At 47.6% G+C, this 13,437-nt stretch overlaps 1 long non-coding RNA gene across 1 annotated transcript; it reads right to left on the reverse strand.

Annotated features, from left to right (window-relative positions):
* Nucleotides 1-11,078: 11,078 nt before the first annotated feature.
* LOC144579180 (uncharacterized) lies at nt 11,079-13,190 on the reverse strand. Its single transcript, XR_013526148.1, has 4 exons — nt 13,016-13,190; nt 12,142-12,183; nt 11,624-11,700; nt 11,079-11,313 (listed from the first exon to the last, which is right to left on the reverse strand). It is a non-coding gene; the product is annotated as an uncharacterized LOC144579180 (long non-coding RNA).
* Between the last annotated feature and the right edge of the window lie 247 nt (nt 13,191-13,437).

The following is a 13,437-nucleotide window of genomic DNA, read 5'->3' on the forward strand; positions in this document are numbered from 1 at the left end:
AATGACTGACTCAACTATTAGTTTTTAATTTTAAATTCATTACAATGAAATAAAATTCAAAGTTCCTCTTCTCAGTTGTGGACGCCAGGGTGTGAGGGCTCCCTGGCCACATGTGGCCGGTGACCTCTGGGTGGAACAAGGTGGATGGAGGGCATCATTCCACAGGCCCCATGAAGGAAACACGTGACATGGGTTAGGCGGTCAGGCTGTGGGTCATGGTACCCAGGCCTTCCCTGCCTTTGGGTCTTGCTGTGATTCTGAGTTCATGCTTTGCTGCCCACTACTCCATGAGTGTCTAGGATGCCAGCCCTCTGCTCTTGAGGCTTTCATTCTACTTCTTTCAATCATTAATTTACACATTCAATAAAATCAGCTGAGGGCTTATCAGATGGATATTATGGTGAGTTTAGCAGAAGAATCTAGGCCCCTGCCCTTCGAGGAACTTAGTTTATTTGAAACATTGGAGAGAGCTAGACAATAGGTAAACAAATAAGCAGGATCATTTCAGATCATGATGACTGCAATGAAAAGGACAGAGAGAATACCTAGAGACAATCCAGTGGGTGGAACTTTTACAGTAGGGCCAGAGAGGCCTCTCTCAGGATGGGCCAGTGGAGCTGAGACTGGGAGACTGTGGCCAAGTAGAGATCTGGGAGAATAAGCATGCCAGTCAGCGAGGGCTCAGTGCACAGGCCCCAGGAGCTTGGCAGATGTCTGTGCAGGAAGCGACATCTTTCGTGATTGGTGAGCCCTCCAACCATGGGAAGCAGATTGGAGTGGTGTTTGCACCCTCAGGCTCCAGATGTGGAGTGCCTTTGCTCAAACCCCAGTCACACCCACTAGCAGCGTGCCTTGGGCTATTATCCTCTCTGGGCCTCTGTTTCCACATCTGTAAAATAAGGGTAACGACCCTGTCCATAGGATTGCTGTGGAGGTTAAACATGTTCTTACATGTAAAACACCTGGCAAATTCGAGGTGCGTGGAAATGTTAGCTGCTGTTATGGTTCGCTCATCAACTATGCCCATCTCAGCTTTGGGCACTCCTAATTCTGGGCTGGAGATGGATACATGAAAGAGAATGAGTGGCGGAGTTTTTGGTTCCTGTGGTGACCACACTTGTTTGCAGCAACCTCCCCCATGACAGCTGCCCCATAGTAAGTACTGCAAGGGAGGCACTGAGGGATCGCAAGACATGCGGGCAGGACACTGCCACCTGAGTTCTCCTTAGTTCCTGACTCAGCTTGGCCCATGCACCAGGTGCCCGGGATAATGGAGAGCCCAGTTGGACAGGTAGATGAACTCTCCTCAGCCCCAGCTCATCTAGTCCCTCTTGGTCACTTGTTTGTTGACAGGTTATCGTGGCAACAGAGGAGGCAAAGAAAAAGTTAGTTATCGGCACCAAATGAAACAGAACAATTGGACTTTGCTTTAACATTGGCTATAATTCTGTTCTCTGTGTCTTGTGTCTCTCCCAGATCCTGACTCTTTTCTTCAGCCTTGGGGTATCTTTTTGTCTCTTGCCTCAGAGATTCAGATGATTTAAAAATAAACTCACCCCTAAACTTCAGAAAAACAGTGATTTATTTTTCCCACATAGAATGCATGTTGAGGGAAGACCTCTCTCCTGGGAATTGGGGAATTAGAGGGCCTTGCAAATCAACAGCTACTCCTGCAGGGCTGATGGTGGCAGGCTGTGAAGATCACATATTGTCATCATCACTTTGTTTTTAAAACCCCCATCCAGGCTCTGCAGTGTTCAACATTTCCAGTCAAGCATTCAAAATGTCTCAGAGATGAGGAAGGAAGTCTAGTGAAGAGTTTTTTCCAAGACTTTAATTACCAGTGTGTGTAACATGCAGAACTTTTATTGGGCACCCAGCCAAGCATGGGGCTGGAGAGGGGTAGGCTCACTTCCAGCCTGGAGCTCTCCTGCCCCCATGGCTCAGGTGGGTGTTGGCCTGCACAGACTTGAAAACTGAGGCTGGCAGTGGAGCAGAAGCAAAGAGACCCCACCTCGTGCCAAGATCTAACTGATTCACCTGCTCACCTATTCATTTGTTGAACACATGTTTATGGGATGCTGCCGTGGTCTGAATGACGTCTTCCCCAAATTCATATAAGGAAATCCTCACCCCAGCATGGTTATTAGGAGGTAGGGTAGAGCCTTTGGGAGGTGATTAGGCCATGGGGGTGGAACCCTCATGAATGGAATTAGTGCCCTTATAAAACTAGGCTCCAGAGAGTCCCCTCACCCCTTCCACCATGCGAGAACACAGTGCAAAGAGGGCTGTCTATGAGGAAGCCGACCCTCACAAGACCTGGAATCTGCCAATAACTTGCTCTTGGGCTTCCCAGACTTCTGAAAGGTGAGAAATAAATGCCTGTCGTTAATAAGTCACCTCCTCTGTGGTATTTGGTGATAGCAGCCTGAATGGACATGGCTAACTACTTGCTGGGCATTGGTTAAACCCTGAAGAGAGAGTAAGAGACAGAGTTTCCTATTCTCCATGGGTTCTGCATTTAAGTTGGGAAAATAAATAGTATAATAAGCAATGTGTACAGGATATTAAATATTGATATGGGGTATGGTGAAAAATAAAACCAGGTGGTAATGGGGAGTGTTGGGTTGACATGTATGAGGTTTTATTTTATTTTCTTATTTATTTTTTGAGACAGGGTCTTCCTCTGTCATTCCAGGTTGCAGTGCAGTGGCAAGATCATGGCTCACTGCATCCTTGACCTGCTGGGCTCAAGCAATCCTCCTACCTCAGCCTCCCGAGTAGCGGGGACTATAGGCATGCACCACCACATCTGGCTGGCAGTGGTAGTGGTGCAAAGGCATGATATTTTGGATGTGATTTGAAGGTTGAACTGGTACCATTTGTGCTGGATTTGATGGAGGGAATAGGAGAGAGAGGAGTCAAGGATGATTCCAGAACTTTTGGCTTGGATATTAGCCAGGGTTCTCCAGAGAAACAGAACCAATAATGTGTGCGTGTGTGTATTATTTTAAGGAGTTAGCTCACTTGATTGTTGAGGCTGCTGACAAGTCCAAAATCTACAGGGTGGGCCATCAGGCTAAAGACCCAGGGAAGAGCCAGTGTGTAGTCCAACATCTGTTGGAGAATTCCCTCTTGCTTGGGGCAAGTCAGTCTTTTGTTCTGCTCAGGCCTTCAACTGATTGGATGAGATGCACACTTATAGAGGGCAATCTGCTTTACTCGAAGTCTGCTGATTTAAATATTCATCTCATCCAATAAAAAGAAAAATGAAAAACTTCCTCATAGGAACATCCAGAATAATGTTTGATTAAATATCTAGGAACTGTAGCCCAGCCAAGTTGACACATCAAATTCACTATCATAGCTTGGCAACTAGAAGAATGGATTTGCTGTTGACTGAGAAGGGGAGGGCTTTAGTGACTCAGGTTGAGCTGGGTGGTCAGGAGCTTAGTTTGGGGCATATTGACTTTGAGACGCTGTCAGACACCTGGATGGAGATGCCACGTAGGCAGCTCTGTAATGGATCTGATCTCAGTGAAGAGGACCAGGCAGGGGATAGATGTTTGGAAGTCATCAGCTCTCAGAGATGGCATTTAAAGCTGTGAGAAGAGGGAATGAAATCACAGAGGAAGGAAGCACAGAGGGGTCCATTCTTCTGGGCTCTTTTCTTCTCAGGAAATCTGTGCCCATGGTGGCTGCCCATCTGCCTGGTTAGAGGACCACTGTGCTGCTTTGGCCTCTGGGCCTCTTGCATTGAGCTCTGCCAGACAAAACAAAACACAAATCCCCCCAAAACAAACAAAAAAACCCCAAACCAGCTGAAGGGACCAAGTTAGTTCTGGAATCACTTGTGGGGGTGGGTGGGTGGACCTCTAAGAACATGCACTTCGGTCTGATGTGTTTCAGACCTCAGCTTTGGTGTTCTGGTGGTTCTCAGTGTCATGTATTCATTCACTCAATACCCTCTTACTGAGCACCAGCTCTGCTTCATGTTTGGTATCTCCCAGAAATACACACCAGGCACTGTCTGATGGGGCAGACACAGACATGAGAGTGAAGCCATGTGGCAAGTACCTCGGGAGTGGGAAACCCGGGGGGCGGGGCATCAAGAGGAAGGACAGCTCTCTCCTGGTCTTCTGGCTCAGAACCCAGCCCCTTCTTTGCAGCTGGTATCTCTTGCAAGCTGTCGTCATCTTCCAACAACCCAGTGTCATTGCCTCTCTTCCCGAGTGTTTGTCTACCTTCTGGCCGGGCGCTTGGACCCTCCTTCACACCTCCCTCTTGGCCCTTAGCTCACCTGCTCTTATTTGGCCTGCTTGGATTGTCATGCCCCAGGCCCAGGGCCATTCTCATGGGCCCATGCCAGATTTCTTTCTGTGCATTTAGGGAGTTGCCATTTTTCCCTCCCTTTGCATAGGGACTCAACTCCTGCAATCAACTTCAGAGTCGTTAGCTTAGCTTGGACACAGCCCTGGTCTGGAATAATGTCCTTGGAGGCAATTTGGAAGTTTCCATCATGTTTCAAAAACCTCATGAGCTGTTTTATGGGCAGAGCTTTTGTGGGGATGGGGAGGCTAAGGCCTGGATGGCAGAGACTTTGAGATGTTCTGGCCCTTATCTCAGGTTCACCCCTCCTTACTTATCTGTGCCTCTGCCTGTCCAGCCCAAAGCCGCAAGCTAACTCTCCAAACCTGGCAAAGCTGGAAGCTTTGTCACCACTTCCAAATGCTCTTTCTCATGGCTGGGTGCCAGCACCACACAACCCAGGCATTTTCACCCCTGAATGCCCATGTCCTCCCTCCTGGCCCGGATTGTAATCTTGCCTACATTTCAAGGGTAATTTCATCCATCTGGCCCTGATTCGGGCATCCCAAGTGTGTCTGATGAAGACTCAGGTGCCAAGAATTCTCGAATTAGTTCCAAGCAGACCCCAAGCAGGCCACAAGCCAGGGGCTCCTCTGTATTTTCTGGGTAAGATGCTCTCTGCCCATTAGAGCATGCAGTGGTCTCTTACGGAGAAGTCAAGGGAGACCTAATTGCTGGAAACACTGCCTCTGGGAAGAGGTTCCTAGTCAGAGAGAGCCAGACTCACAGGCCAGGTATGAGAACTTGAATCACAGGAGCTTGGCTGGGAGGGGGCACATGATACAGAAGGGGTTGGGGGGAGCATGCTGGGCTGGCTGGTGCCTGCCCTCCACTTTACTGAGCCTTGTTCTTGGTGTGGTGTCCCTTCATCTGGCCTCGCTGCTCTTCAGCACATGGTCCCTTGTGCTGGTCCTTTAAGGCAGGGGATCTGCATTAAGATAGAAACTGGAGAGGAGGAACCCGGAGGGGCAAGATACGAGAGCCCTACACGGTGGAGGGCCCAACCCAGACTCCAGGAGTTGGCCTGTTGCCAGAGGAGCTACTGCAGGCCTTTGCTGTGCCCAGCTCCCAGGTACTTCTGGACAAGCCTTTCTCCCTGCCACCCTTTGCACTGGAATTCAGTGATCAGCTCCAGGGCAGGGCTCACTGGTGACCTTGAGCTCAAGTGGAGCTTTCCCTAGGTAAACCCTGGGGACTCTGGATAGAGTCCTTGTTATGCTGGGCTCACAATAACTCCCTCCTTGAGTAACCTGCGCCCCCAGGGAATCCAAGTTCTAGGTGGTTCTGAGTTTTCAGATGGCATGCTATTCTAATGATGCCAAGCCAAGTGGCAGAGACACGAGGCCCAGCTGGGCATATTTAGATGGCGTATCTAGATAGGATGGGACTCACAGGTACTGAACGAGTGCAATGCACTGGGATTGGCGGGAAGCAAAATTCTGATGGCAGAATCATTGATGAGCTAGCATTTTAAAAGCTGCAGTATGGATATAAATTTGATGTGGATCTGCGAATTGCTTCCTAAATATGGAAAAAGAGTGATGGAGAAGGAAGCATTGTTTTCATGAAGTGGAAAAATTTAAATTATTATACTTTGTACAGATCTTAAAAGTATTTGAAAATGTTAGTTTTCTCCTGTTGGTGAATATTATTTGTTGACTTGTTTGTACATTTAGAAAAAGAGCACATTAAGTAATTTCAGTGTTCACTATCCAGTTTGAATTCTGACCTAACTTTGGAGTAATAACATATCTTTTGGAAGAATCTGTCTATACACACAGACAATGTCTATGCTCATTGGCATGATTCAATATGTCCGGTACAGACCCTCCTGTTTCAATTCTGACCCCCACCACTCCACATTACCCACCCATATTGATAAAGCTTTATCCCCTCAACTTGCCCAAGTTATGGTTAGTTTTGAAATAGAAAATGGCTGTTGTTTTTAACATGGCAAATTTAGACTTAGACTAAACTTTAGACATGTTAGTAGTCTTGAAGGGTTTTCTGCCAGCTGGCCTGTTCCATTTCTTATGGACTGGGATAGAAATCCATAGGAAGAGTCAAGAACATGGGCTCCACAGGTAGGCACCACATCTGTCCCATTCTCCACTGTACCCGAACGCCCACCATGCACTGGGATTCAAATCCTGTCCAGCCAACATCTGGAGCAGAGCCACTTCCCTCCCAGGGTACAGTGTCAACTGACCCCAAGACTTGGCCTGAGAAGTGCCCCTTCCCTTTGGGGCTCTGGGGCTCAGTGTGCCGCCCAGCTTCTTGGGGGAAGGCTTTGGACTTCTTATGTTTGAGATGCCTGTTAGGTATTCACAAGGGGATGCCAAGTAAACCATTGGATCTACAGGTCTGGGAGAGGTAGATTTTAAATTGGCACATACGTGGCTTCTAAAGCCCCATGGGACTATTTGAAATCACCCAGGGATGGAATGTTGGGAAAGAAAAGAGGAGGTGTGAGTTGCCTGGCTCAGGAGACTCCTGTATAAACTATAGAGAAATGAGAGCAGCCAGCTGAGGAGTGCTTTTGAGGCAGGAGGAGAACCAGGAGTGTTGAGGATTCCAGAGAAAGCGCTGAGAATTAGCTTCTTAGGGCTGCCACAACCAGGTAAGACAACTGAGTGGTTTAAATAACAGAAATTTATTTCTTATGGTTCTGGGGCCAGAAGTCCAAGGTCAGGATATCAGCAGGGTTGCTCTTTCTGGGGACTGGGAGGGCCTCTCCCCCTGTGTCCGGGAGTTTGCAGGAGGTCTTTAGCATCCTTGGCTTCATCTTCTGCATTCCATTGCTCTCTGCCTTTATCCTCACATGGTGTTCTTCCTGGGTGCATGGCTCTGCAGCCAGATGTCTCATTTTTATAAGAACACCCACCATATTGAGTGAAGGGCCCACCCTATGCCGGCATTACTACATCCCTACTAATTATGCCTGCAGAAGAGCAGAATCAGTGGAAGAGAAAAGACCAGAAGGCATGAGCCCCACTGTAGCATAGTGGGGCAAGAGTCTAATTCTCCTCTCTGTGCTTTTCCCTGCAGACACTGCCTCTCTGAAGCAGTAATAGAAGGTTATGAGTCACTTTGAAACCAAAAACAAATTGCTAAAGAAATGCAGCACAGGGACTGGGCATGGTGGCTCACACCTGTAATACCAGCATTTTGGGAGGCCAAGGCAGGAGGATAGCTTGAACACAGGAGTTTGATACCAGCCTGGGTAACATGGTGAAACCTGTCTCTACAAAAAATACAAAAATTAGCCAGGTGTGGTGGTGCATGCCTGTAGTCCCAGCTACTCAGGAGGCTAAAGTGGGAGGATCACTTCAGCTGGGGAGATTGAGGTTGCAGTGAGCCATGATCACACCACTGTGCCCCATCCTGGGTGACAGAGCCAGACCCTGTCTCAAAAACAAAAACCCAAAACAAAAATGCGGGGACACAATATTTAACAGTGTAATGGTATCATTGGTGGTTTTTATCTTAATGCCAAGGTTCTGAGGGCTGGAAATCTGGAAATAACGTCACTGAGTGCCAACTTGGGGTAGTGTTACTTTGGGTCCAGGCTTATTACTTCTCAAAGAACTGTGCTCCCAATATTGCATTTTGTGTAGAAGTAAGGGCCAATTGAAAGGGACATTAGGGTCTCTGAAAAACCCTTAAACTTCTCCCATTCTGTCTTCTCTCAGTTAGAGCCAGCCTTTCTCGGGCTTCTGTTCATTGCCCCTGAAACACCAGAGATTGTTTCTGGGACATTGGGCTCCAGAGGCCCCCTCTGCCCTAACTCTTTCTTAGCTATCCCAGACCCCATGCCCATGCTACCTTACCCAGCTGGTCACTCTGGGCAGGCCGCCTATTGGCCAAACATGACACTTATTCTTGGCTCTCCTAATGGAGGCTCCAGATAAGTGAGCCAGGGCAGCATTCTGAGGCCAACAAAACGTTTACCCTTCCTCTGATATGTCAGGGCCCAGTGGTCCTTTTATAAGCCTGTGGGTAATCTACAAGCCATGGAAATGCCTACCTGTGGAAATGGGTGATTATTGGTTTTCAGATGAGTACTTTCTCTATGTAAGGGTGTTTGTTTTGAACATTGAGGCTGGAGAGCTTGGAGAACAATTGGATCCATTATCCCCTTAGGTCCCGGCTTTTGAGGGGAGGGGGAAATCATTACTCCATCTCCAGTAGCTGGAGAAACTGGAAAGGGATTAGGGCAGGATCAGAAGAGCAGAAGAACATTCCTTAGACCCCAGGTACAGGACAGTCTGAGAGTCCTTAGGAAAGGTCTAGTTCTTGAGGACGGGCAGCTGTGGGTAGCTTTGGGGAAGAAATGAAACCTGGGGAGCTCCTTTAACCCAGAGATGACCAAACTCTTCTTCTCCTTCAACAGAGTTCCCCTCTAATAAGGTATGCTTGCATTTCTTTGAGCCAAAGAAGCTGAGTGGAACAAGAGGCTTGCTCCGTGCTATTTTCATGGGAAGCTGAACTCTGAGACCAGATTGGAGGGTGGGTTTCCGTCAAATGAGAGGACCCGGTACCCACCCCAGATTGGCTGCTCCCAGGCTGGCTGCAATCATTAACTGCACCCCCAGTGCCTGGCTTAGGGGGGTTGCTAAGAAAGCCTTTAAGAGTGGGGTGAGAAGTTGGCAGAGTCTGGCAATAGGGAGTTTGGTCCCCTACAAGTAGTCAAGAGTTCTTGCAGACTCCTACTTGCTCTGCCATCTCAGTAGACGATTGTCCTGTGTATAGGCCCATCTGCTTTAAACTCTTACAGGAGCTGAAAGGTCAAATGCAGTTTTAAAAGGTTTTAGAAACCAGTGGAATTTCAGGGAGAAGTTCTTCCAAATGTGGTGAGAGGCTGTCTGTTTTGCTGAATGAATGTTTATATGTTGTGGTGTGAATGAGAAATGTGATCACCAATGCCCAAACCACTTCCTTGGCTAGTGGGTATCTATGTTTTCTGCCAACTAGGGCACTGGGTATAATCCTTTGACCCGATTTTGTGTTTGATCTCCCCCTTCCCCTTTGAGCTCTCCCTGAACTTTCTCACAGTTTCCTCCTGGGAAGTTCTACCCTGTCCACTGGTTTTCTGGGACCCAGATGGGACACGGGCATGGACTGGCCATGGTCTAGGAGTGAGGGTGGGGTCTGCTTCCCTTGATCCTTGGCTCCAGCCCTGGCACACAGTGGGCTCATTCAAGAGTACTCATTCAAGTTGGTGGGATGAACTGCAGAAGGCAAGGTAGGAGGTACAAAGTCTCCCCCTGACCTCAATTTGATCTCCTAAGGGGGCTCTGCGGTAAATGTGGTAATGGTCACTTGCCACAGAGATATCTCTTGGACATTTGGCAGGGCAGGAGCTAAAGGAAACAGGGGTGGAGCAATGACTACAGTCCAGGACCATTAGAAGGATTCAGTACGGGAATATCAGAACAATGTCTGGCACTCGTAAGTGCCGCAAGAGGGCTTGTTAAAGAACTGCAGTCTAGGGTAAGAACTGGGTTTAAGTTTGGGCTCCGTTTCTCACCAGCTGCGGACTTGGTACGTTGCTTAACCTTTCTGCGCCTCAGATTTGCCATCTACACAATGAGATTAATCATCACTGACCTTCCTACCTCAAAACTCAGGTGCAGTGCTTGACAGGAGCTAATGAACGTTTGCGAGAATGCTTTGTGAACCCTTAAATGCTGTGTACATGGAGGGATAATAGAAATAGTCTAGATTATTGTTGATACAAATATCTGGCTGGCCCACTAAGCTGTGGCCCCGCTCTTGAGTTTTTCTGGGTGTCAATTTCCTGTTCTCCCATCACTGCTTCCCTTCTCATTTTTTTCGTCTGTGTTTCTCCCACAGCTAAAATTAATTATTTGCGAAGGCTTCTCTAAGCTTCTCCAGAGTGTCAGTGGTGGGAAGACGTAAGGGGTCAGGACACATTGCTTTCATCATGGAGCAAGGCAGGAGGGAGAAGATGGTGGCTGGATCAAATATCGTTCCCTCACATGCTGCCGGTGGGCAGTGATGCTGGTGTTTTGACACATGTCAGGTGGTTTTGATTCTAACAATTGCTTGCCAGAGCAGTGGGACTTGTTTGGATAAATCAGAACCAGCCTGAATCTGAACTCTTTCTTTCACCCAACAATGGAGTTTGCTTTTCTTTTGTCTCTTCCTAAGTTTCAGGTTGCCTGTTCATGGGGCAGTGCACCTGAGCTCCAGGGAAGCAACCCTGATTCTCTTTCTCTCTGAATGATTAACAGGCCTTCCTCCTTCTCAGAGGACAGGTCGGGGCAGAACAGGTTTTGTATAGGTGCAAGGTAAAGATGCTGTTTCCGCCTGTGGCCTCTGTGTGCCAGCACACTGCTGCATCAGAGCAGAAGCCATTTGGGAAGTAATGAATTTTCCATATCTCCTTCCCTCCCTCCTCCTTCCAGGAACAGTTTTGTAAATGGATCCCAGAAGCTATCATTACCAGAGACTTTTAAGGAGGGCGTTGAAGATATCAGTGGGCTTAAACACTAGCAACAGAGGAGTTTGGGTCAGATATAGACCTTGTAGGGCCCATAGGTTCCAAGCAGAGTGATTGCCTGCTGACAGTGAGGCTCCAGAGATGACCTACTTCTGAATTTTGTGACTCCAAAGTTATTTCTAGAAACCAGTTCTCAGGAGATATGGCCACCAGGGTACCCACAGAGCAGCTCTAATCACATTTGCCCATTCAATGAACAATCAACAATTGAGTTTCTACTTTTTATCAAGCCCTGGGGAAACAGAGATGAATCGGTCTTCGTTCCAAGATGCAGGAAAGTTCATCCTCTAGCAAAAGAGATTAAGAGGTAAATAGGTGTTCTGGATAGAAGGTGATTTGTTGGGATGGAGGCAGGCCCAAGAATGTGGCAGGACAGAGGAAATACACTTCTGTGGTGCAGGGTAGTCTTGGAAGGCTTGCTGGAGAAGGCACACACACACACACAGAGAGAGAGAGAGAGAGAGAGAGAGAGAGAGGGCGAGCTTGTGCATGAAAGACGAAAAGGCCGCAGCAGGGGTTGCTGAGGGGTAGCCAACTGATATGGTTTGAATGTGTGTCCCCACCAAAGCTCATGAGGAATTATGATCCCTAATGTTGGAGATGGGACCTGGTGGGAAGTGTTTGGGTTGTGGGGGTGGATATCTCATGGCTTGGGGCTAAAGGACAAAGGGGCTGTCTTCTCAATAGTGAGTGAATTCTTACCATGTAATATGCAAGCACCTGCTTTACCTTTTGCCATTCAGTAAAAGCTCCTTGAGGCCTCCCCAGAAGCCAAGCAGATGCCAACACCATGCTTTCTGTACGGCCTGCAGAATGATGAGCCAATGAAACCTCTTTTTTTTGTAAATTATCCAATCTCTAGCAAAGACCTGGAACCAACCCAAATGCCCATCAATGATAGACTGGACAGGGAAAATGTGGCACATATACACCATGGAATATTATGCAGCCATCAAAAATGATGAGTTTGTGTCCTTCGTAGGGACATGGATGAACCTGGAGAACATCATTCTCAGCAAACTGACACAAGAACAGAAAATGAAATACTGTATGTTCTCACTCATAGGTGGGTGTTGAACAATGAGAACACATGGACACAGGGAGGGGAGCACTACCCACTGGGGTCTGTTGGGGGGAATAGGGGAGGGACAGTGGGGGGTGGGGAGTAGGGGAGAGATAGCATGGGGAGAAATGCCAGATATAGGTGAAGGGGAGGAAGGCATCAAATCACACTGCCACGTGTATACCTATGTAACGATCTTGCATGTTCTTCACATGTACCCCAAAACCTAAAATGCAATTAAAAAAATGAAAAAAAATTATCCAATCTCAGGTATTTCTTTATAGCAATACAATAACAGCCTAACAAACCAACTGTCCAGGTTTGCTGGGGTTTAGAGGCCTCCTAGGATATGGGACTCTCAGTGCTAAAACTGAGAGTTTTGGGCAAATTAGGATGGTAGGTCACCCTAGGTAGTAGAAGGGTCACAACTTTTAGAGTTGGAAAGACCTGAATTCACATCTCTGCTCTGCTACTTGAAAGCTGTGTGACATTCCCCCCAGCCATCCCACACCACTGCCCTAGGTAAATTGTTGAAACACTTTGGACCTTAAGTTCCTTACCTAGAGGATTTTTAGACCTCTGCCTAGGTCAATGTTATCAGTAAGAGGAAGTTATTATTTTAGATGGAAAAAGCAGTGTTTTCAAATGCTAGGCAGAATTTAGTTGGAGCAGAGCACAAAGAAGAAGTTGGCTGGAAATAGAGGCAGGGGCCAGAGCATAAGGAATTTAGAATGTTTTCCCTTAGGACAGTGGTTCATCACTGACTTAATTTTACAATATGAGTAAGGCAGTCAGATTCTTGTCTTAAAGAGATTGTCCTGGAAGTAGAAGGGAGCACAGATTTGAGTCTGGAGGGAGGAGAATGAGTAAGGATGATGCAGTAAAGTGATTACAAACAGGGAGTTATATTCTGAGTGAAAACGGGGGGCCACCAGCCAGCCCAGGATCAGATCAGGAGCCCCAGAGGTTAAAGGGACAGGAACCTCATCTTCTGAGGTCAGAGACTGCTTGTGTGTTGCAGCCATATGCTGAGCTGGGTTGGAAGGTTATGTGCTTACCAAACAGATCTGACACCTGGGAAACTGTGTGCATGAGGATGACTTCATGGGCTCCTTGAGATATGTTTTGGGTCCTCTGGCTAATGGGCCTGTCCTTCGTCTCTTCTCCATCTTATTCCTTGGCTTCGTCCTGCATGGGAGGCCTTTTGCCTGGGCTTTGCCGCTCATCATCTCCATGGCGATGGAACAATGGTAGGGTAAACACATGACCTCACTGTGTAATTATGCAAAAGATTGAGCAGGGAAAGGAAGCCTGGGGTTAGATGCATTAGTTGGGGAGGGAAACCTTCTAAATCAGATGCCTGTGAAGCCCTGGCCTTGGAAGAAGAGGATGGACTAGCCCCCCAGTTTAAATAACTTGGATCAGACTGCTCTTTGGAATCGGGAAGGACTTTCTGTAGATATGATAATCAGAGGAAGTT

This window comes from Callithrix jacchus, chromosome 14 (assembly GCF_049354715.1).
Source record: "Callithrix jacchus isolate 240 chromosome 14, calJac240_pri, whole genome shotgun sequence".
Taxonomy (NCBI): domain Eukaryota; kingdom Metazoa; phylum Chordata; class Mammalia; order Primates; family Cebidae; genus Callithrix; species Callithrix jacchus.